This window comes from Rhinatrema bivittatum, chromosome 18 (assembly GCF_901001135.1).
Source record: "Rhinatrema bivittatum chromosome 18, aRhiBiv1.1, whole genome shotgun sequence".
Classification (NCBI taxonomy): Eukaryota; Metazoa; Chordata; class Amphibia; order Gymnophiona; family Rhinatrematidae; genus Rhinatrema; species Rhinatrema bivittatum.
Genome location: NC_042632.1, coordinates 54,296,407 through 54,320,364, shown reverse-complemented (window position 1 = coordinate 54,320,364; position 23,958 = coordinate 54,296,407).

Below are 23,958 nucleotides of genomic sequence, written 5' to 3'. Positions count from 1 at the left end.
TTTATGGACAGACCAGACAGATCAATTTGGTCTTTATCTGCCGTCATATACTATGTTACTGTACTCTTAAAAAAACAACAACCCCAAAGATGCACAGAATGTTCTGTTATAGTTCCCTTGTTGGTTTAAATTGATCTTATTATGACAGACAGGCACAGAAAAATATCAGAAGAGGAATTTTCAGTTTTAAAGCTGACAACTGATTTCCGGAGGTGCCGAAGCAAAAACATTGATGAAACCAGTACATTGCTACATCTTTGGCTGTTCATATTTTCGAGCAAGGAAAATAAGCAGAAAAAATCCTCGGATGGATTGATTTGGGCCAACTACTCAGCTCTGCTGTAGATCTAAGGGGCTCATGGGGGGTGGAGAGGAGGGGAGTGTTATATCCCCAGCATGAAACCCCTCTGCTTTTATTGTTTCTATTTTAGCAACAGACGAAGCTTTATCAATAACGTAGAAAGGTTTTAAGCGGCTTCAGGTGTAGGAGATGCGGACGGGCAGATTGGATGATCCGCATGGCCTCCCTCTGCTGTCTTGTTCTGTTTCTGTGCAGTGACTGCCAGGGTGTGCAGGGTTTACTAACCGAGTTCATGTCTGTGGTCTTCATTCTCTACTCTTCTTTCTGCTCGGTTGCTCACGTCATTTCACTTATTAAACTTGTTATACTGCATTACTCCAAACAACCACAAGGCGGTTTACAATATTAAACTAAAGAATAAAACTGTTTACAGATCCAGTGCTAATCCTTATACCCCCTTTCCACATCCCCCCAACCTCACACCTCTCCTTCTAGAGTAATAAGCCCCCAACTTTCTCTCTCTCACACAATGAAATGTTCAGCAGACCACTGTCTATCCATTCAATTTAAACCCATTAACATAGCATCAGCCCAAACCTTCTTAAAGCACCCAACTTCTCACATCTCAATGCAGAAAACCAAAGCAAACTAGCATCAGCCAACGGCTTTCACAGACAAACCAGGATTTTGTCAGTTTATGGCAGATTCAAACCTCACCTTCAATGGGAGGTTAGAGGAGCACGTCACATGTAGTTTTTTTTTCAGTAAGGTATTTTAGGCCAGCAAGACAGTGCAGGGTAGATCCTGCTCTGAATCCCCTCTCTGTTTGTGACTGTGACTAAGTCCTTTAAACTCCCAGTACTCGACATCTGATTGGAAAAGGAGCATTTGAACTATGACAGTTAAGTTGTACAGTGCTGAGTACACTAATGGTTTTCTAGAAATCATCAACACAAGTTTGAAAGCAAAGTATCCATGCATTTTCACTTTGAGAATCAGTGCAAATGCTGTCTTTGTCCCAAACAGGGACAGGGGTAATTTTCAAAAGGAGTTACATGTGTTAAATGTTAACTGCTATTGTAGCAATTTTCAAAAGTCATTTACTCAAAGTGCACTTGTGTAAGTAAATCCTGTGGACAACTCAATGGCATGCACTGTAGCAATTTTCAAAACTCACTTGCACAGGTAAAATGCATTTACCAGAGTTGTAAGGAAAGAAGCAGAGCCTTCCCACGGCTTCTGGGAGAAGGGTGGGGAGAGGGTCTGGCCTTACCCGCTGCTCCTTGGGGGCTGGGTGGGCAGAGAGGCGAGCCTTTGCATCAGTTTCTGGGGGCCCGGGCAGTAAGGGTGGGCACTCACGGCTTCTTGGGAGGCAGGCATGCCATGGCTCCTCAGGGCCCAGCGGGGAGAAAGGTGGTGCTCTCCTGCCCCCTTGTGGCTGGAGGCTGAGAGGCAGGCCTTCTCACTGCCCTTAATTTTGTATACCAACAGGCTGTAATCACTTCAACAGAAACCTTACGTTCCTGAATTATAATGAGCAGGGACGTAAAACTAATTGTAAGCTATCGTTAACCCTACCTACAGAAGATGTCCACAAGATTGGGATCCGAAGTAGAAATTATAGGGTGGTCCGATGCTATTACAAATGCTGCACATACAGAAATGACGACTTGCGATAATAAGTGATACCCTACAAGCTTCTACGGCAGGCAGGCTGGGAAATATCCTTGCAGTGGGGTAGAAATGGGAAGACCAAATGGGCCAAGTGACCTTTTTTCTGCCGTAATCTACTTATGTAGCCATCAAAAAAAATGCAAAACGAGTGGGATCCTGACGCTAACTTCTCATAAACCAGTAACAGGTGATGAAAATGACACTCTGGAAATAAAATCCCTCACCACCCCCCCTCCGAGTGGGGAAAATGCTCAGTCAGATGACTGGTGGAGGTTTATACTAAAAGAAAAAAAACAAACCCATATTTAAAGTAAATTTCAGATGAGCAAAATCAATCAGTGTGATGGGGAAACCTTTTTGTGTTCTTTGCAAAATAGGTTTTTGCATTAAGAGAAACCCCAAGGACAACTTGTTAAGTGCTCTCATCTAGACTACACAGAAATTATCTTTACGGGTCAAAGAGGAGGGCCAGAGGGTCTTCCAATCCAACAGCCGAAATGACTGACTGCATGTGGACTCTTTCCAAGGCTACTTTATAGAAATGGGGGATGCTGGACTTTCAATAGTGTCTACACCTTCCCTTATGAGCTGGAATCATACGAGGGACGTTTTTAAAGCCGGTTTACACGGGGAAATGGGGGTCTCTGAAAATGTCCCGCCTAAGTGTAAAGGTGCACACACAGTGCCACTACGTGCACAGATAGGAGAGAGGCTCCCGGGGGTGGGGTCGAGGAGGAGTTTCCACATGCACAAACGTTTCAGAAGTACTCGCCTAGATTTTCTCCCCCAGAAATAAACGCTCGCACACATAGCAGGGGTGGGCCTCAGCGTGTGTGTGTGTGTGTGTAATGTTTCCAAGGGAAGCGTTTTCTCTTTAAAAACGGAGGTGAGGTATATGGGGTTAAAACTTTACCCTCTTGTGCGCAGTCCGAAAGTTGCTCCCTATGAGCTGAGCTCTGGAACTCGCTTCCGGCTTAGCTCTGTATCCCGAAGGACCACTGCGCAGGGCCGGATTTACAATTTAGGTACCCATGGTTACTGGGGGGGGGTCCCCAGAAATCATGCAGGGTGCTGGGAGGGTGAGAAGGGAGTTCCCCCTGCCCCCGCAGAAATCATCAGAAGGTGCAGGGCCCCTGCCCGTATCCTCTCCCCTTGGTGTCCCACGGTGCATGTTCCCTCACCTCCAGGCCCGCTGACCCTTTCGCCGTCTTCCAGGCCCTGTCGGCAGTGCTGAACGTGGGGCCTTTTGTACCGGTGCCTGCACACACACACAGCAGGACCTGCAGCCCTCCACTCCCTGCTACTGCCTGCTCCCCGGGTTACCAGAGAGACCTGGGCTGAGGCCCTCACCTCCAGTTTAGGAGAAGTTCTTGCTGCAGTACAGAGGAGACCTGGAAGATGGGGACATTGTCAGCAGTGTCGGCATTGCTCCAGCTCCTGAGGCACTTTCCTACCTTACCAATAGCTTACCTGGGCTTTCCAGTGTGTGTGTGTGTGTGTGTGTGTGCGTGTGCGTGTGTGCGTGTGTGCGTGCGTGTGCGGGGTTGGGGGAGAAAGAGATGCTCACGTGCGCACAGGTAAGTGTGAGATATACAGACAAAAGTGTGCGACTATCAGAGAGAGAAAACAAGCACTCTCAGATATGAGGAATGCAGGGGGAAAAACATCCTTTTTGTTTTGTGTTTCATTGACTTTTTTTTTTTAACATTTCTTTTGGTTTACTTTCTGCATTTTAGTTAAAACCACTGATCTTGCACTTAAACACAAAACAAAACAAAATTCTATTTTTTGTGTGTGTCATTTTTGAATGGGAAACCCAAAACGAAACGGCAAATGCCGTCGCGATTTCCCTGTCATTTAATTCTGTTAATTCCTCTCGCCTTTTCTTCTGCTCCTAGTTTTGAACATCCCTGTTTTATTGCAACTTCGGTGTTTCTCCGCACCCGTTACTGTATCTTCATTTTACACCCCCTGTTAAATGTAAACCAGCACGATGTGATCCCTATCGCGAATGCCGGTATAGAAAAACACTAAATTTAAATAAAAATAAATAAATAAATTTAAAAACAGCAGAACAAACCTAACTCAGATTTTGACCTCCCACCCCCAAAGAACATCCTCAGTCCTAGAAAACATTTGCGTTCTGACCAGATCTGCCAAACCTTTTGGCTTCTCCGGACTTATCCCACATTGACTATCCCAGACCATGACTTTTTCATTCAACAGCGAGGTCATGGGAAAATTGTCCCGATGCAGACGGGACGGTTAGAATGCTCTTACCTGCTTATCTAGCAAAAGAGGCAGCGCTGCAAAATCTTTTCTAGTTTTAATTAGCATCCTGTAATCATCCTAGCAGAGAGGCAGGGAGACCTAGCAGCTTTTGCCATGGTTTCAGCTATGGCTGCACTCTGCGTGCCTGAGAATACCGCGGCTATGGAGCGAGCCCATGCTGTCTCCTGTCCCGCTGGTTGTGTGCAGTGCATTCTTGCCCTCTCTTGTCGTGAGCATGAACCCTGGGAACTTACGAGTTTACAGAAATCATTCCCAGCAGCCAAAAATAAGTAATTTGGTCAAGTCATGCACCGACTGGTCTCCTGAGGAGAGTTTGCCTGTAGACACCTTTTGCGAGCTGCCTTTTCCATTTCCTGAGTATGAGAAGTCCTTATTTTAGACTGCTGGCATTCAGCAGTGCTGGGTGACCGCCATGACCTCATTAATAACCTTGCATAGTTAGCATTGATTCATCTCTTTAGGAAATAAATTTGGAATCTGTTTATACAGCGCGATTCAGGGGGCAACCAAAGGCGCTGTCTCTCTAAGGAGAAGGTGCTTTTTAAAGCCTCAACCAAAAAGTGTATACAGTAGCAATTCTACACGTCCTACTTGGATTATTTGCAATAACTAACCCTACAATTAATTAATTAATTTTATAGCTGTTGTTTGGATTTAAGGGCATTTGTCGCACTTTTCCTGTTACTCAGTGTTTTGGTCAATTTGCTTTTCAAATATCCTCCGTAACTTGTGCCACAAAGGTTTCAAAGCGGATTTGCAACATATAAGTCCACTCTGAAAATTATTCCACCCAAATGTATGAGCACAAACTACCCCGGAAAGAAAACTGTAGAAGTAGGTGATAGATTATGAACCTCCAAGGGGGAAGAGACTCGGGAGCAAGGTCAGGGAATGTTTCTTCTCGGAAAGGGTGGTGGATGCACGGCGTGCCCTCCTGGAAGAGGAAGTGAAGGACCAGAGCGGTCATGGAAGTCAAGAGGGTGTGGGAGAAGCGCAAAGGATCCCTGATGACTAATGAAGAAGAGGGGGAGGACCCTACGGAGCCGCCGCGCAGCTCTGCTAGGCAGGACGTAACAAAACCGGTCCTTGCACCCAGCTCACGCCCGGATATCGAGCCACCTGTCTGCTGACCCGGAGCACTGCGTGCGGGCAGACACCCCGATGGGTTCCTCGCGGCCCAAGTCTCCTTTCTTGCTTCCCGTATCTGACCCAGTTTCCGTTCCGGCAGTGCGCCGCACAGAGAAGGCGCCGTCCTGGGAAACGGCGCGCCCACTGCTTGAAGCAGCTCACAGACGGCACAGCTGTTCTAACTTGATCTGATGCTTTAAATGTTCATAATTTGTAACCTGTGATTTACGTCCTGACAAATCCTTACCTGCTCACCTTTCCCCTTCTTTTGTTCCTTTTTTTTTTTCCCCCTACCCTCCCTCTCCTCGGGGCTATGTTTAAGAATTTGGGAAGAAAAAGTTACATTTTCTGTACTCGAGGGAATTCATTGGTTGCCAATCATTCATCCTGAAGTGAAAGGAGAGAGCACTTTTTTTTCCTGCTATCTGACTGGCAGAGTTATACCGACAGCTACAAAAGTAATTAATTGAGCACCTTGGGTGTTTTGAAATCCAATTTTCTTTGAAAATATGGTAAAAGAAAAAATATTGGAAGAAGGCATGTTGTGATGAATAATAATAGTAACGTTTGATTAGCAGGGTTATGCAGGCCAAAAATGTGTGATTCATTTAGTTTTGGCCAGGATCGGAAGCAAGCAGTGGGCTAGAAAGATGTCACAGACTTTAGTTGGGTTGTAGAGATGTCATCCCCCGTGATCAGTCCAGGCAGGAGAAACGTTTTCTCTCAATGACTGCCCTGGTCCGCCAGCAGGCCCTGTTGTGGTGGTCATCTTCTGTAGTCTGGTGGTCTCCCAGCAGGTTTTGAGTGCATATCCTCTCTCACCTGCAGGGGAAAAGGCAGAGAAGAGCAGCACGAGATGCAGCCAGGCTGTCTCCTGGTAGAGGCTGAAATGGGTCTCCTGGACCAGCACGGTAAAGCCGCACAGATACCAGGAGAGAAAAGGGGCAGAGGTTGGCTGCTGTGTGATTGCAGTGAGAGCTGCATAACCTGTCTTGAAGCCGATCCCCCAGTGATAAGTTCTTTCTGGAAGCCACCAGCATGAATGCCTGACTGAGTGGATGTAGGCATCGTGACAGGATCCAGGAAACTTGGGCTTTTCAGACAGATCCAAAAACTGTGTCCCAGTGCTGTATACTCTCTCTAAGGGGTACCTCCTCCTTCTCCTGTGTTCTCTCTCCATCCTCAAACGTTGCACCATGAGTATCCATAAGTTTATAATTCTTATGTTCCACTTTAATTCTCCAGCACTTACTTAAACCCCAGTGATACACACTCATCGCCCCAATCTGCCCCAGTGACACACACTCACCCCCTAGTCTGCCCCAGGTGTCTCCATACATACACACACACAACCTGTCAGAAATGCACTGATTCACTGAACAGTTCCCCCAAACATTGTATCAGGCAGAAAATAACTTTACAAACAAATGCACTTCTGGGCAAGGACTACGATTTTCCAGTTAGCCCTCAGGCCCCCTCTCTCTCTCTCCCTCTCCTCCTAACCAGCTGCTTTTTCCACTCACAAGGAGAAACCAGGACACCAAACACCAAGTCCAAAGAGACAATGCGAGTTTGAAACTGATGCATTAAACAGCAGGTGTAAATGTGTTCATGCACTCTTGATGACGTTGGCGAGTACGTTCTTTATAAAATAGCAAAGTACTTACAGACGACGCAGGACACTCGCTTTCTTCGTGCATACTTTTCCATGCAAATGCGGGAGTACATGCATACTCGGCCTGTTTTGTTGTGTGTGCGTACACCGATCATACTCGCGTACAAGCCATCTTTAAGCTTGAAACCCCTGTGAAAATGTACTCATTAATATGGAAACGTGCAAAGTAATACACATAGGGAAAAATAATTCCAGTGCTGGGATCCTTGGAGTCTTTCTGGACAATATGTTGAAATCCTCAGCTCAGTGTACAGTGGCAGTGGAAAAAAAATCAAATAGAATATTAGGAATGATCCTAAAATGAATGGAGAATAAAATGAAAAATAGCCTATTGCCTTTGTATCAATGCATTGTGTCACTGCATCTTGAGTACTGTGTGCGGTAGTGGTCACCCCATCTCAAAAGCACAGATTAACGAGAAAAGATACAGAAAGGGGCAAAAAATATGATAAAGAGGCTGGAATAACTCCCTTGTGAAGAGGGGTTATGGATTTTCAGCTTGGAGAAGAGGTGACTGAGAGGGGATAGGATAGAGGTTTAGAAAATCATGAAAGGAACAGAGTGGGTAAAATAGCACTAAAGGCTAGGGGACGCTCCATGCAACTAACTGGTATCAGATGTAAAACAAATTTAAGAGAGGATGTTTTTCACTCAGCGCACGATCAAGCTGTGGAATCTGTTGCCTGAGGATGTGGTCAAGGTGACTACCATAGGGGTTTAAAAAAGGTTTGGACAAGTTCTTGGGGGGGGGGGGGGGGGGGGGGGGGGAAGTCCATAAAGTAGTTATTCATCAGGCAAATCATCGTTTATCCCTGGGAGTGAGCATCAAGAAATAGATCTACCTTATGGGATCTGTCAGGTACTGTCGGAGACAAAAATCCTGGGCTCAGTGGTCCTTGATCTGACCCAGCATGGCATAGTCTGATTATAATGAATCAGGTTCTTAGAGTTTGTTTGATTTGTGACAGGAAAGATTATTTTTCTCACTGAGTGCTATGGACTGGATTAATTGCCGTTCACTATCTGCAGAAACATTTGTTGAAGAAATACAATGTATGTGGGGGGCTATGTGCTAGTCCTGACCTGATTTAATTCCCCATGGGTCTTATAATGATTATTTATTGTTGGATGCTTGGCTTCAGAGGGGACTTGTAAATATTCTCCAGGGGAGAGAGCGCTAGTGTCCTTCTGCAAGACGTTTCCATTTTGTGCCTCTGCTGCTGCTGAATTTCTTCATGAGTGGCCGGGAGAGGGAGAGCCCCCTTGTTGATGTCATCTCCCCGTGATTTAAAGCGCGGTGTGCACTTACTATGGTGGGGGAGAGAGCGCTGGTGTCCTCCTGCAAGGCGTTTCCATCCGGTACTTCTGCTGCCACTGAATTTCATTGTGAGTAGCCGGGAGAGTCCCCTTGTTGGCACTTGGCTTAGGGGCAAAACCCCCTAAGCCATGCACTCCTTATCTCGTTTTTGCAATTGGACTTCCATTGTAAGTTCTTTTTTTGGTTTACTCTAATAGATGGGTAAGAAGAGGAATGGTTCTGTTAGGACCTTCCCTCCGGGTCCCTCCTTGCCTTCCTCTAGATCACAGCCCACTTTAGAGGCATTCCAATCTATTAGCCAAGGAATTTTGGGCACTCATGAACTTGTTGGTTCTGTTTCTTTGGAGGCATCAACCTCCCGCAGTCCCGATGGGCCTATCCCACCCAGGGTTAGGAGCCCTAGTCAGCTGAGTTTGCTGGACAGTGCTTCAGTACTTGAAGATACTGTTTCTGCATGTTTAGCATGGGGTTTCCCTGCAGGGCTCAATGGGCTCCTCAACTCCTTTAAGTCATCTAGTCAAGCCAACCTCTATAATGCTGGACTCCCTGTGGGTCGCTGTCACAAAACTGGAAGCCACTTTGTCATCCAGGATTGATTCTGTGCTGAGCTGTGTTGGGAACGTGTCGGTGGCTCTTAATGACCAATCTCAGAAGATTCAAGAACATGCTGAGAAATTGACTGTTCTAGAGAATAAGATCCTTTCTGTTACTGAACAAAGTACTAATATAATGCGAGATAATCTAATTTTACAAGCAAGGTTAGAAAATCTTGGAAATCATGTCAGAAGATGTAATTTGAGACTATTGAATTCTCCTAGATGTTCAATTGTACTTCCTTTGGAGATGCTTGGGAGAATTTTTCAAGATCTCCTTGGTCTTGCCAAGGAAACCTTTCCTTCGGTTGTTAAAGCATTCTATTTGTTTTCTTCCTTTAAGGCAGCGGAAGATACTCAGGAAAAAGAATCTTTTGATTTGACAGGTTTTATAGAGAACTCTGATTTTGTTATTGAGGACAGAGTTACTCTCTTAGTGGAGTTTCTAAAAGAATATGACAAACAATTAATATTGAAACCTTTTTTCCATTTAAAAATGTTTTTTCTATGGTCATAAAATTTTCTATTTTTCCTGATTTAACTAGAGATACCCAACAATGCCTTAATTTATTTTTGACTAGAAAACAGGATTCTAGCTATAGGTGGATCTTTTCGTTGAAATTTCCTTATAAATGTATGCTTAAATATCAAGGTAGTAGATATGCTTTCCATGAAATAGCACAGATGAATAATTTTCTGGTGAACAAAGTGATTCTTAATGCTGGTGGTGAGAGTTTTCAGGGTAACAATACTGGTCCAATTGAGTAAATGGCTACTTTGCGCTCTTTTTTTTTTTTTTTTTTTTTTTTATATTCCTGTATTTTATTTCTCTCCCATTGTGGTCTTATTTAGTTTTTGAATCCTATTTCATATTTGGTAAAAATATTTTCTTTGTTAATTGTATTAATATTGTGATTAAAGCACTATATTTTCTGTAACCAAGTTTTCTTGGATATTGATTTACTAAAAATCTAATAAAGATATTGGAAAAAAAATATTCTCCAAATGCTAAGCCTTCTGCACAAAACTGAAGTGTCTGAAAATACTGATAAGTAGTGCATTAATGGTGGTTAGACAACATCTTTTGCAGGCTGATGCAATATTGGCTTGAGAAAAATTAGCGCTCATGATTAGGCACCCACTCTCCTAATGCTCGCCCAGCCACCTCTCTCATGGTTGTGCAATGCATTATTTAAATGAGGGGCTACACTAGGGATAAATTGTGTGTCCCTAGTGCGTCCACGACATCGGGCACCCAGGAGAAGTGTCTGTGCACCAGTTAGGAAAAAGGATGCTCAATTAATGAGCATCTATTTCATAACCTGCTCACAGCCATGGGTCTGATTTTCCTAACCTGACCGCAGGCAAGATATTGTTTTCATGCTGGAGAAACCACAGAAAAGCCGTATTTTGGGCTTTTTTGTGGCTTTGTGGGGGGGGGGGGGGGGGGGAGGGGTTCAGATCAGAGGCGGAATGGCCTATCGGGGGATCAGGCATCCCCCGGTGGGTCGATCGCTCCAGTCACGTGGTCTGCCGTGGGCGGCCGTGACAGAGCCGCGCTTGGCAGACCACGTGATGTGTCCTGGGCCAGCGTGGGTGGCGAATACCCGGGTCGGTCCGACATCGTGAATCTGCCGCTGGTTCAGATGGCTTGGAGCACATTACGTTTTCTATGTTAAAACCTGCACATTGTGCACATGGGGATTTTTTTGCATCGGGGGGGTAATAGCTAATAGCCTCATCTGCATACATTTACATGTGATGAGCGCTATTAACTACACGCTGCTTTTGGAAGCACGTTTTGGACACACTAATCCCCTTATTGCATCGAGTGTTAGCCTAGCGCGTCCAAAACTCACAACCAAGAGCTGGTTAGCCTGTGTGCTAGGTTCAGTGCATGACATAGAATCAACCTGCTGCTGTTTTGTGCTTTTTCATTTCTACATCATTTCAGACAGGGAGGTGCTATATAAACACTTTTTAAATAAATAATAAGGAAAAAGAGGGACACAATTACCCATTGGAACATATTTGGCTAGAAATATTTGAAACAAAATTTCCTGTTTTCACTTTGGAAACGAAGCTAATTTTGTTCGTTTTTTCTTTTTGTTTTCATAAAGGCAGTGGCAGCTCCCCCAGGGCCCACCTCCCAGCTGCAAAAATTGCACTTAAAAAAAACCCCCAAAACAAAACCAGTCCCGACAGGCCTTTTCTTTACCCCACCCCCACCCCCTAGTTTTCCTGCAATTGCAAACATCTTCACGGGGGGGCAGGAGCGATCCCCAGATACTTGTAGTTGGGCTGCAGGACTGCGGCTTTATTATCTGCAAGTGAGCCACCCACATTTACCAGAAAGTGGCGCTGACCTCAGGGCTCGACGCATCTAGAGGTCGCTTCTGCCCCATGAAGACGCTTACGGGAAAGGCCTGGGGGGGGACTCTCTCTTATTTTTTTAGAATTGTGATTTTTGCAGTGATGGAAGCCGGGCTCCAGGCTTGGCTGCTGCTTCTTTTATTTAACACAAACCGAACATTATTTTGTAAAAAAAAAAAAAAAAAAAATCGAACATCCCCTCCCCCCCCCCCCCCCCCCCAACACCAACAAAACAAATAAAAATGTAACGGAAATTTTAAAAACCCTTGCACATCCCACCACTTTGAGGTTCTGCTCTTCCTAATTGGGAAGAGGGACAATTGACAAAAGGGATGTGAACTCCGATGTGCTGCTTTGAAACCAGGGTGGAAGCCTTGATGGTTCCCACTCCTGGTCACAAGTGTCAGACTTGTACTTTTTATGTGGATGAATCATGGGGACACTGCCTTGAGTCGCTTTTTACTGATTTTGTAAAAGCAAAAGTTCTACTGGCACATTTCATATACTCTCTGAAAAACAGGGAAGTTATCCAAAATGTGCTTTGCTTGTCTTTCACACAGGGATACCCATCTGAACGACGGTATAGAAAAAAGTTAAAATAAATAAATGAAAATTTTATAACTGCGCGGGCAGGAGTAAAGTCTGCAGGGATCTTTTAGGTGCAAACTTCACCCTGAATTTTCCGAGCAAACTTATGTGCATACATTTGCTTTAAAAATTCCTGCCTGAGTGTTTCGGCACATGCACAAACTTAGATGCACAAAATTACGCCTGCTCTATTAAGGGCACAACTTATGTAGATGAACCTTCGCACTAATACATTTTTGAAATGCAAAATTAAGTACGCAAGCCCTAACTGGGTCCCAACTCCTTCGTGTCCCCCGATCACCTCTCTGAAATTGGATTACGCAGGTACTTTGCATGTACTGAGCCCCAGGTGATTTTTATAACAGCCACTTACTTGCATAAATCCGTGTTTATTTGCAGAAATAGCTTTGAAAATTCAGCCCTGTAGGCACAGGGTGAGGTGTGAAATGCCAGATTCTGAGCAGAACATGCTCTGAATTAAAGCTACCAGGACTGGGAAAATCCTAGGCTCCTACTGTTTAGCAATCAGCAGGAGGAAGAATGCATGACATTGCCAAGGATACCATTTGATATGCATCCCATCATGTTTATTAACTCTAGGAAAAATGATAATTGGCATCCCAGGGACAGCAGAGAGAGCGGCTGGTCCCTGGAATCTCATCTCGGAGGCGTGTGCTGGCATCCCTGTCTTTCTCCTGAGGTTTCGGGAAGAATGTCCCTGTCTCGGCTTTCTTTGGGGTGGTCACCCCCTCCCTGGGCCAGAAATTGATTTCAGTTCACATTCACTGCCTTCCCCTTGTTGCCCGAGTACCCGTAATGAAGAAACATTAGCTGTGTTGCACATTGGGGCAAGCAGGGAACCGCCGGCCTGAAGAGGTCCTGTTCATTCCGCCCCCGTGATGAAATAGCCACATGCTAGGGAAAAGCCCTAATCTGCTGATTCTGCCCCAATGACCAGATTTAGGATTGGAAAGGAATGTGGGTTTTTTTTTTCACTCCTGCAGAATTGGCTCTATATTAGGTATTGTTGCGGTTCTGGCCGCGAGCGCCGCGACCAGACCCTTACCTCCGTGTTCCTGGACCTGTTCCCGCTTTCCTTGGCCTAGTTCCTGGCCTGTTCGGCGGCTTCCCTGCGAGGGCCGCGCCGCCGGGAAGCCTTCCATGGACACCCTGTCTCTGGCGCTTTTCTAGGTCATTTCCCGCCAGTGGTGACTCCGCCCAATTCCTGACGTCAGACGCCGTGGCCTTGATAAGCCGGCCGCAGCCACCCAGTCTTTGCCTTGCAACGGGCTTACCTACCGGATCCCTGTTGCGCTGTGCCCCGGAGCGACCTGCCTCACTATTCGCTCTGTTCTTGCTTGCCTGCTACAGCTCCTGCCTGGTTCCAGAACCCGAGCCTTGCTACAGCTCCTGCCTGGTTCCAGAACCCGAGCCTTGTTACAGTACTGAACTACTGTCCTAGTCTGGTTCCAGTTTCCAGTCCTCATCCACTACCGCCTAAGTCCCAGCGGTCAGGCCCCTATGGGTCCTCCCGGGGGGGGGGCTTCGGCTTCCAAGGGTGAAGCCACCTAAGTCCCTGCGGTTGGGCTCCTACGGGCTCCTCCCGGGGGGGGGCTTCGGCTTCCAAGGGTGAAGCCACCTAAGTCCCTGCGGTTGGGCTCCTACGGGCTCCTCCCGGGGGGGGGCTTCGGCTTCCAAGGGTGAAGCCACCTAAGTCCCAGCGGTTGGGCCCCTATGGGTCCTCCTGGGGGGGCTTCTGCTTCCAAGGGTGAAGCCACCTAAGTCCCAGCGGTTGGGCTCCTACGGGCTCCTCCCGGGGGGGGCTTCGGCTTCCAAGGGTGAAGCCACCTAAGTCCCAGCGGTTGGGCCCCTATGGGTCCTCCTGGGGGGGCTTCGGCTTCCAAGGGTGAAGCCACCTAAGTCCCAGCGGTTGGGCTCCTATGGGCTCCTCCCGGGGGAGTACCAGCTTCCAGGGTGAAGGCACCTTTACGTCCAGCCTGAACATCTGCCTCCCGGCCTGCCATACTAGAGACAGTGACCATCTTTTCCCAGTCTCCTGCAGGTCAGCCCAAGGGTTCACTAAACTGAGACTCCCATAACAGGTATATATAGTATATTCTGCCTTCCCCTGGATTAGGAGAATCAGGAGAAAGCTGAATTCAATGTACTGTGGCTCTTCTTCTGACCTTACTACATAACTGTTCAAGATTTGCTGCGTTGACACTCGATCTGTAAGCCTTTTGTCGCATGTGATTTATGCTCTGTGTTGATGACACTATATAAAAAGCAATTGTTATTGCTATTATTATACCTAGAGACTCGTGAGCACAAAGCAAGTCATCTATATTATTTTCTCTACATCTCCTTGCTCTGCTCTTCCAGTTGAGGGTCTTTGGAATTTTCTTTCCATTTGATCGTTCGCTATTTTCACGTTGGTGGTTTAAAATGTGGAGTGGTGAGGTTCTTCCAGAGGAGACTGCGGCATTATCCCGCAATGCGGGTGGACCGCACACATTTACAGCATCAGGAACCACTGCCCGATGGGGAGGCAGGCTCCGTAGCGATCATCCGACTGAAGGGCCCCGTTTTAAACTCCCATAATATACAAAGCGAAACCTGACGGCGGCGGATTTAATGGAGGAGAAGAAACCCAGAACTTCTTTTCAGAAGAAAAAGATAAATACACTTTTAACCTTTTAAAGGACTTTTCCCCCTTCCAGCCCCAACATATCTAACCAAAGTTGGGTTGTGCCGTTGGAAAAATAAAATATTCAGAAAAACTTCCTGTCCATAAACAATGTATATATAGAAAAAAAGTAAAAAGCCATGGTAGTGGCCCATCCCTGAGAAACGCATGATCCAAGGGAGCTCAAGTGCAATTTTAGCTGAACTACTTGACAGATAGCTGGAGCGCTGATGCTTTCCCCCTGTTAATAGGGCCTACGTGAAACAGAGCCCCCTTAGTGTGTGCACGGTGAAGTAGAAATGTGCGCCTCAACGCCTGCTGTAAGCCAGGCCAAAGATATGTCAGATCCAATTACCGTCAATAAGGAACATCTGTATTTAGGCACCCAACTTACTTAATGCAAACATTTCATAATTATATAGCATAGCACACTCGGTGCATTATGAAGTGCGGTGTCCCAGTGTGAATAACATTCCCGTTTTTCAGATCACTCAGCAGTCTTGGTCGGACCTTGGCTCAGCTTGCTGTCTCGCCCTAAGAGCGTTTCTTTATAATATTGAATTAAATACAATCCACATTTTCTCTCTTATCTGTGAAAATCTTGCGGTTGCTCTTTTTTTTTTTTTTTTGTGAAATGAAAGGTTCGAGTGTATCAAACCTTTTATTTTGGGGTTGGAAACATTCTCTCCCCCGCCCCTTTAGAAAGTGAAGGTGGAAATGTAAGTTTTAGAGCCACAGTCTCCTTGGCCTTGCTTTCACGCTTGCTCCCTGAAACCTTTGAAGCATGTTTATCTGTCTCGTTTATTCCGCTAATTTCCTCAATATTAGCGCTAACTAGTATTACCATTAGGATGCTCTGGAAATTGATATCTTTTATTATAACAAGCAAGACATATGCATAATATTATACAATATTGGTCTGTCCCAGTTTGGCAGTTCTTTTGCTCTTATGTAATATTACACTCCTGAGTTCCCTGGGAAGTCTGGAAACTTCATGTACAATGGCATATATGGATATATTTTTGTTGTTCCAACATAAGATATGACAATCACCAATGTATCCTATTTTTCCTAAGAGCAATACAGCAACAAGGACAGAAATTCTGTCCGCACTGTTTGGTGATTAACTAGGGTGGATTTACCAATAGGCCGAGTAGGCATGTGCCTATGGGGAGCCGCGGTGTGGAGCATCCTCTCGGGGTGGGGAGAGGCAGCCAGCTGTGCACGTGCCTGAGGGCAGCCAAGGTTATAGTTTCACCCGTGATGATTTGTACTGCATGCTAGTCCAAGGTGACCCAAAAATATTTACTTCATGGCCCTCACAAGTCATTAAACACAGAGACACATACACGCTACAAACAAAAGGCAAGCAAACCCATCCACAATGAAAGCCCTAAGGCGGAAAGAATGCGTCACAAAGCTATGTCTACCACATTAGGGATGGCTGAGCTAGCAGGAGCTGAACAGGTCCTTTTTATTCCTTGGAGCTCTGTGGTGCTCTATTTGATCCAAACTCCATTGGTTTGATAACATTTAAGATTTGCAGGGCTTCCAAAAACTTAAATCGCTTTTGAAGTAAAAGTAGCCAGCTCTGCAGTGCCTGCTGAACAGTTGTGTGTAAAATATTTGTTCAGGAAGAATGTGAGAATGATAGCAGACAGTTCTAGCTGGATGTGAGCATGACGAGAGAATCTGTCAAACCTTTCAACCGATTGGAGACCTCTTAGCTGCTCCTTGGTGACTGTGCTTGGCTATGCTGTGGTAGTTACCCTGATGGTGACAATGCCGGTGCAATAGTCATTAAAGGACATAGTACAGACTCTGGATAGAGATGGTACATATCCCATTAACTGTCTTCTCGGGCACAGGAACTCTTAGTGATACTTGGCTTAAGTTGAATTGTTGTCCATTTCCAAAGCTTTCAGTGTGGAGCACAAGTATTGTCAGCTAGAGCAGATCAATACTTCATTCACTACTAGAACATGTCACCGGGTGACTCTTTCCTGCTCAGATTGTGATTACGTTTGTTGATGCAATGCGAGAATCTTCTAAAGAAGATACTGTACGTGAGATTTCAAGTTCACACAGGTCCCTGCTTCAGTTGACTCGTTGATGTTCACCTCACCATCCACAGCTGCTAAGCTGTTTCATATTCACATCCTCACAAGAAGCCTGTCAGCTAGGAATTGACTGAAGTCCCTCATTGCTCCTGAGTACTCTGCAAGCTGAAAGGCCGCATTCCTTGGTAATGTATTTTACTTGCTTTACTACAAGATGGGTTTAGCTAATTCCCAATGGATTTTTCACAACCTAGCAATACAAAAAGCCTCCAGGCTTTAAATTAATTCTGTGAAAGGGATTCTTCAAGTTTACCATCCCTAAAAATTTGGAGGACGTATCTTATAATCAGGATTTGTTTTATAAAGAGGGATGAGTGTATTAAAGGCAACTTCACACTCTGAGAAATGTTTCTGTTCCAGTTCAAACTACGTAAGGAGAATACAATCACAAATGGGGATGCGATAGCGTTTGTTTAGCTTCCCTTCACCTCACAGCACAGGACACTTGGTTCATGCTCTGACCATGAACGAGGGTGAGTCCAGGTTTCTCTCCATCGTGCGCCTCTTCCAACTCGAGATGACAAAAAATACCCTTCTCCAAACGTTTGGGAATGAAGCGGCATTCGCGGAGGAAGCTGGAATACCGCCCCGACGCATCCACAAAACGATGGAGAAAGTCCTGGGAAAACCCCCCCCCCCACAGAGAGGGCTCAGAAGGTGACACTGCCAAGCAACCCTTCGCCTTTACAATCCGTCTTCCCATTGGGGGGGCGGGGAGGGGGGGGCCTTGTCACCGGCCCCCTGTCTGCGCAGGCCTCGCGGAATTGAAAGCCTGTGCTCCCCACTTCCACCGTGTTTAGCTTTCCACAGGGAATCAAGGAGACTTTTTTTTAAACCATGAAAACCTACTTGACAGCAACACCTTTGGGAGCTTTCCTTTAAAACTCATTAATCTTAATTGAAAGTAGAAGAGAGAGAGGGAAAAAAAAAAAAAAAAAAGCACTAATTCTGGTTGGGTGACATATTTCAAAGCCGACAGCGAGACATCACTTCAAAAGGTTATCGGATTTTAAAACCCCCTAATTATAGACAATTACAGGCGAGGGCTGAAATAAAAAGGCCTCACTTTATAATGAGTTTTAGTCAAAGCAATCGCCAGCTTCGTTTTCAGCGCTCGCAGCAATGACGTGAGGCGAGGGAACATAACAAGCGGGGGCCCTTCAGCTCTTGCTCCTGTGACTCTGGGGCTTGTGGTTGTGCTCTGTCTCCCAGCAGGGATTTGCAGGCTGCGTACGCGGGGGGCGCGCCCCCTCAGGATCACGGGCACTCGGCTTTTCCTTTCCTCGGTGGGATTTCCACGGCTATGGCATGGACAAGAACCTTTGCTTCGTCTGCCGCGGTGCTAAGGGAACCTGCATTGATTTGAGAAAGCAGCAGTGCTGCGAGTTTGCCTTTGGGTCATTGATTCCTGCGCGGACTCCATGTCACTGAACCTAAGTGCCCCCTCTGGTCTCTTCTTGGTCAGGACCGTGCCCTGTACCTTAGCATGGGCTGTCTTGAGTAGGCAGGTGTGGGAGTGTGTGTGTGTGTGTGGGGAGGGGGGGGGGGGGGGAGGGATAGGGGGTAACAAACAGACCAGCCAGGAAATGCTAAAACTTAAGGAGAGCAGATAAGCTCCAGGTCATAGGAAGCAGGTCCAGTTCTTGTTTTGTTCCATTTTAGCTCTGGATTTGTGGCTCTGCTTTTCTTAGAGACACCAGGACTGACTCATCCTGTCGCATAGGTCTTGGGGCTGTATGGAAGGGAGGTGCTTCTGAGTCTCCTCAGAGATATTGCTGCCAATCTTTTGGCCAGCAGGGAGCGCTGAAGTGCAGAAATGCCAGCTCATCCCCTTAGGTTACTCTACTTGGCTAAACAAAAATTGGCTTTTGAATATTGGTTATATTGTATTTGTGAGATTAAGATAAGGATGGAAAAACCACCCCTAACGATTCATTTGTTTATTTAGTTAAATTCATAGACTGTGTTTGCCACTTACCTGGCTTCTTGGTGGGTTACAACAAATAATAACACCAAGAAACAATAAACATATAGAGATCCAAACTATCCAGTGGCTGATTATTACCCCCAACAGGGTTAATTTTCAAAAGGTTTCCATGCATAACATCAGCATTCACGTGTAAGAGTGTATAAACTCGCACATGCTATTTTGGAAACTTTGAGAGCAGTGTCCCAGGGGAATAATGGGGTAGTTTAGTGATGTTCAGGGGCAGGGTTTGGAGGTTTGCAATTTTGTAAGTGCTGCATGCATTACACTATCAAGTATTTTCAGAGGCAGAGTACAGGCATTCTTAATAAAATACCTGCCTCAGGGTTATTACGCAGATAGAATTATTATGCATATAAAATGGGCAGAGAAAGCACATTTCTTCTTTCTTTAAAAACATGCAAGCGTACTTTCAGGGCAGAAATGCATGACGTTTTATAAACTCGGCAGCTCCCACCACATGACTTATAAAATACTGGCATCATTCTCCATGGGCTGAAAATTGGTGTCCATATAAATACAACATACTACGGGACAGGAGAACCCGAATTACAATAACTCATGGAAAAGCGTATCAAAATAGTCTGAGCATAACCTGGCCCCCACAGGAAGGCTGTTCCAGACCTACAAATATTATGAGCTGACTTTACGCCATTTGGATAATCAGAGCAAACTTTGATCTGCTTCTGTCAAACCTACACACAATTAAACGTGAACAGCACGTTATTTGTTTAGCAAACTTAATTGAAAAACAATTTCTGGATCAACGTGAAAAAGCAAGAGAAAATCATGACCTAGGCACTGAAATACAGGTTTCAGATACATATAAAATTATAAATTCAATGGAAAACTGTAATTCATTAGCTCCCAAAATCTGCCAAGGAATCCTCCAAACTGTGAGAAGCCAGAGCCCGTCTTCCTATTGTAGGGAGCACATCAGGATTTCCATCACATGGCTCTCACGCTTCCGCCTCAGGCCAATTGGATCTAGCATTTTAAACGATTCTCCATTCCCCTTACAGCGTCTTCGTTGTTTATTTTTCCCACATCAGGCGTGACTCTTGCAATTCTGCTTGTTGTGATGTAATTCCCAGCAAGTTAAGAAAGGTCACCCAGCTTTTTCCAACCTGCAATGAAGGTGAGGCCCTTCCTTCCAAGCTCTGTGCCCTGCAGACAGATTGGGGTCGGAAATAGCCACGGGGCAAGGGGTGGGAGAGAAGGGCCAAAGCAGCCTGCCACCGAAATGTGTTTTGCAGGAAGTAGAATGCTTAGGGAGCAAAGGGAATGAAGTCAAGGGATTTACCGGTGAGGTTAGAATCATAGATGGACAGAAAGATGCTTCTTGGTCTCCAAGAACTGCCAAGCAACAGTCGGTCAACTGTGACATCTTCCATCCCATCTCCAGCCCACCTCATCAGAGGCTGAGCCACCAATGAACGTCAAAAGCTCTGGCCTTCCCATTCCTTTAAAAGTGGGCTTTGACGGACTCTTACAAGCTGTCGTGGCTGGCAGGGCCAAATATTCAAGAAATTAAAGCAAATATTGCCTCAGTTTCAAGTTTGTCTTCACAAATTCGTTCATTTTTAATTTTCTTTAAATCTGCCATATTCATGTTGGTCTGCTAGATTCTTTTAGCTGACAGGGGTATTTTTCTTGCTTGCAAAATCAGTAGAGAACCAGTGGAATTTGGGGGATGCTGCAAGGTCAGGCTCAGAGCAGACGTCTCTGCTGGCAGCGCTAACTTCCCTCTGCAGAGACAGTGTTTGAGGTTGGAGACCTTAAGCCTTTGTAGTGCTGCTACTGCCGAAAACAGAGGGAATTTACCGAGGCGGGCAACTCTGTGGCTGAGCCTGGACATGCAGCATCCCCCCAATATTAGGCAGAAGAAATCCTTATCACACATGTGTGCACCAAGTCTCACTGGTTATATTTATTTAAAATGCATACCTAACCTCTACCTTCATTTTCTGCAGGTGAGGGTTGTGTAACTCATAACCTCTCAATGGGGTTTGCAACAGTTTTTCTGACGTGAGGAGGAGGTATTTTTGTTTTGGTTTTTTTAAGTGTACATTTGGAACTCAAGGGAACAGGGGTGCATCTTAGGGTTCTGCTACTTTCTCCAGAGGCTGTCGGGTCTTCCCAGTCCAGAAGTGCCTTTATTTTTCTTTGCATTGATGAAGGAGTTGCCAAGGTGGAGCCCTAGGAGAAAATATGGACACAGCCTTTTGCAGAATCCTATTTTCCAGTTTGGGACATTTCTCAGCTTGATGGATTCGGTGCTCAGGAATAAGTGTTCTTTGGTTACAGATAGATTGGGTGTCTATTTTTATCAAGACTGCTGGCTGCTAAGATGTAGAGGTAATTTTTATTGCCTTGGTTGTTGTGCTGTTATCTCGGGCGTGGAAGCTTGTGATTCATGGCGTGTGTATTTTACTGCTAATCCCCCAGAGGGGTAAAGAACATGATTGTAAACGTAAACCACCAAAACTGTGTAAACTTGAGTTATTGAATCCCAGGATGTGGGTCTGAGATCCCGAATCTGATGAGGGGTTGACGAGTATGGCCAGAGTTTCACTTAGAAAGGGCAGTCTGGAGTCACAGAGGGAAAATATGTTTGTTTTACTGAGTCCTTCATTCTCTATGAGCCCAATCCATTTCACCAGCCTCTTAATTACTTTTTGAACCCACAGATCAGGTTCCCAAAGAAGATCCTTTTATGCCAGGAGTCTCTTGTTTTATGTAATTGTATTATAAATTTGTTGTAAATCGGCATGATGTGATACCCCCATGAATGCCGGTATAGAAAAAACTAAAATAAATAAAATAAATAAATGTATTCTGCTGGAGGTTGTATATGTAAATAAAATTAGCTTCAAACTTCTAAAATATTTCTTTCTTTCTTTTTATGTGAAGTAAAACATTGAATGTTTTAGTAAGGGTCGTCCAAGATTCATCTTAGTGATTAAGAGGAGTGCCTTAGCTTGCAGTCCAGACTCAGCTCCATGCAACATTCTGAGACAAATTGCATGCACCCTGCTTATGTAGAATAGAAGATTTGTCTTCTGTGGAACATTGACATCTTCACGCCAGGATGCATAAAGATGTGTTTATTTCTTCCACATGCTGTGCACTGCCATGTGGAAGACCCAGGTTTGATTCCTGGGTCTGGCTTCTGCTTCCTGGGTCAGCCAGGACTGGGAGTGCTGCAGAGGCAGCATTCATGTTCCCTAGGGCAGGGCCGGAGAATCTCCAATTCTCAGTGGCCACACACCAGCTGGATTTTCCAGTCATTTCTAATGCATATGCATGAGATAGATTTGCATACAATTGAAGCAGTGTGCATGCAAATCTGTCTCATGCATATTCATTAGGGATAAACTGACAATACAGAAACAAAGAAATGACAGCAAAAATGGACCAAACAGTCCATCCAATCTGCCCAGCAAGCTTATGATAATATCTGCTGCGCCGTGAAGGTCACCCCCATACTTATCAGTTTCCCAGACCGTCAAAGTCAGGGCCCTTGTTGGTTGCTGTTTGAGTCCAGTTGCCCATTGCCTCTTGCCATTGAAGCAGAGAACAATGTTGGAATTGCATGAAAAGTATCAGGCTCATTGGTAGTACCAGCTGCATCAGCAAGTTACCCCCACGTTTATTTATTTTCCCAGACCGTAAAACCCAATGTCCTTGTTGGTTGCTGCCTGAATCTAATTTCCCTTTTCTCGTTGCCATTGAAGCAGAGAGCAATGATGGAGTTGCATCAACAGTATGAAGGCTTATTGGTTAAGGGTGGTGACCACCGCACCAGCAAGTTACCCCCATGCACTCTTTTCTTCTTTTCCAACCTCTAGCCTTTAAGAATCCACAGTGTTTACCCCATGCCTCCAGGGACTTCTTTAGTGAACACTAAATCTGAATGGTGTCCAGTCCTCAAGGACTGGAGGATCCCCACCCCTGCCCAAAAGGGCGGGAATCTCAACTATTGCTCAGTGGTGTCACCAAGTGGCCAGATTTAAAGTCCATGTTAGCCAGATTCTGGAGGGAAGCCATGGTTTGCAGCCCTGACTGAGAGCTCTAACTGCAATGGCTGGACTGATTGGAGAGGAAGATATTAAAATATGGAGAACCCCACCCCCCCCCACACACACACACCCCAAACGTCAGGTATTTGCAAATGAAGACTCTGGGTGCCATAGGTCAATAAAGGATGGTTCCAATTGAACTGGGATATGGAAAAGAGGATGGACTCAGTGGGGAGGGAAGGATACTGCAGGGTTTACAGGCCGGGTTATTTATAAGAAAAATGACCATGCTACCATTCTAGCACGGATTGATCTCAAGGGACTTTATACATTATGTGTTGTAATATATCTTTGTATTGTTCAATAGTTTTTATGTGCATCACTTAGGCCTTTTGCATTATGCGATTAATACATTTTAATAAACGTATATGTGTAGGAGATGTAAAGTGGAGAACAGGTTCTGTGACGTAAGTGAGGACGGAGGAACTATTGAAACTGTAAGGAGATGGGCTTAGTGGGGAGGGAAGGGTGATGCAGAATTTATAGGCTCTCACTTGTTTAAGCGTAGGCTCTCTTGTCTGTTTTTGTGTTATCACTATTATTATTATTTTATATTCCCCCTAATTTCCAGAACACTTGTTCTGGGTGGATTACAGAATTTAAAACATAAAACAGAAATATACAGTATAAAATTGTTATACACACGTATAACAATTACATAAAAATCCCAACATAATTGCTTCAGTGAAATACAATTACAACATTTCAGTAGTAAGATAAAAATCTTAAGAAAATACCCACAGGGAAGCACCAAGAGCACACTCAAAGCAGGGATAAAGCAACGATATCTACAAGCCACCTTTTTGGCTGGCATGTTTTATGCTAATTATGCTTTGTAAATGATTGTGTAAGCCACCTTGATTAGCTCTTTCTTGTGTTTATAAAAGTAGCCTGGGAATGAAATCCAAGTGCAGTCCATAGGTCCCTGTTCTAGAGGACTTGCAAGCTAAGGGCCTGATTTAGGAAGGTTTTTCTCCTGTTCTGTGCCCTTAGGTAAATGAGATCATGAGTTTGTATGTGTAATAGTGAGACGAGCAGCTGGGTGAGAGAAGCTGGATTTCAACCCTGGCTTGCCTGGTTCTCAGCGCATTGCTCTTCTCCTTTTTGCTTTGACATGAGATAGATGTAACTCAGGCCAGGA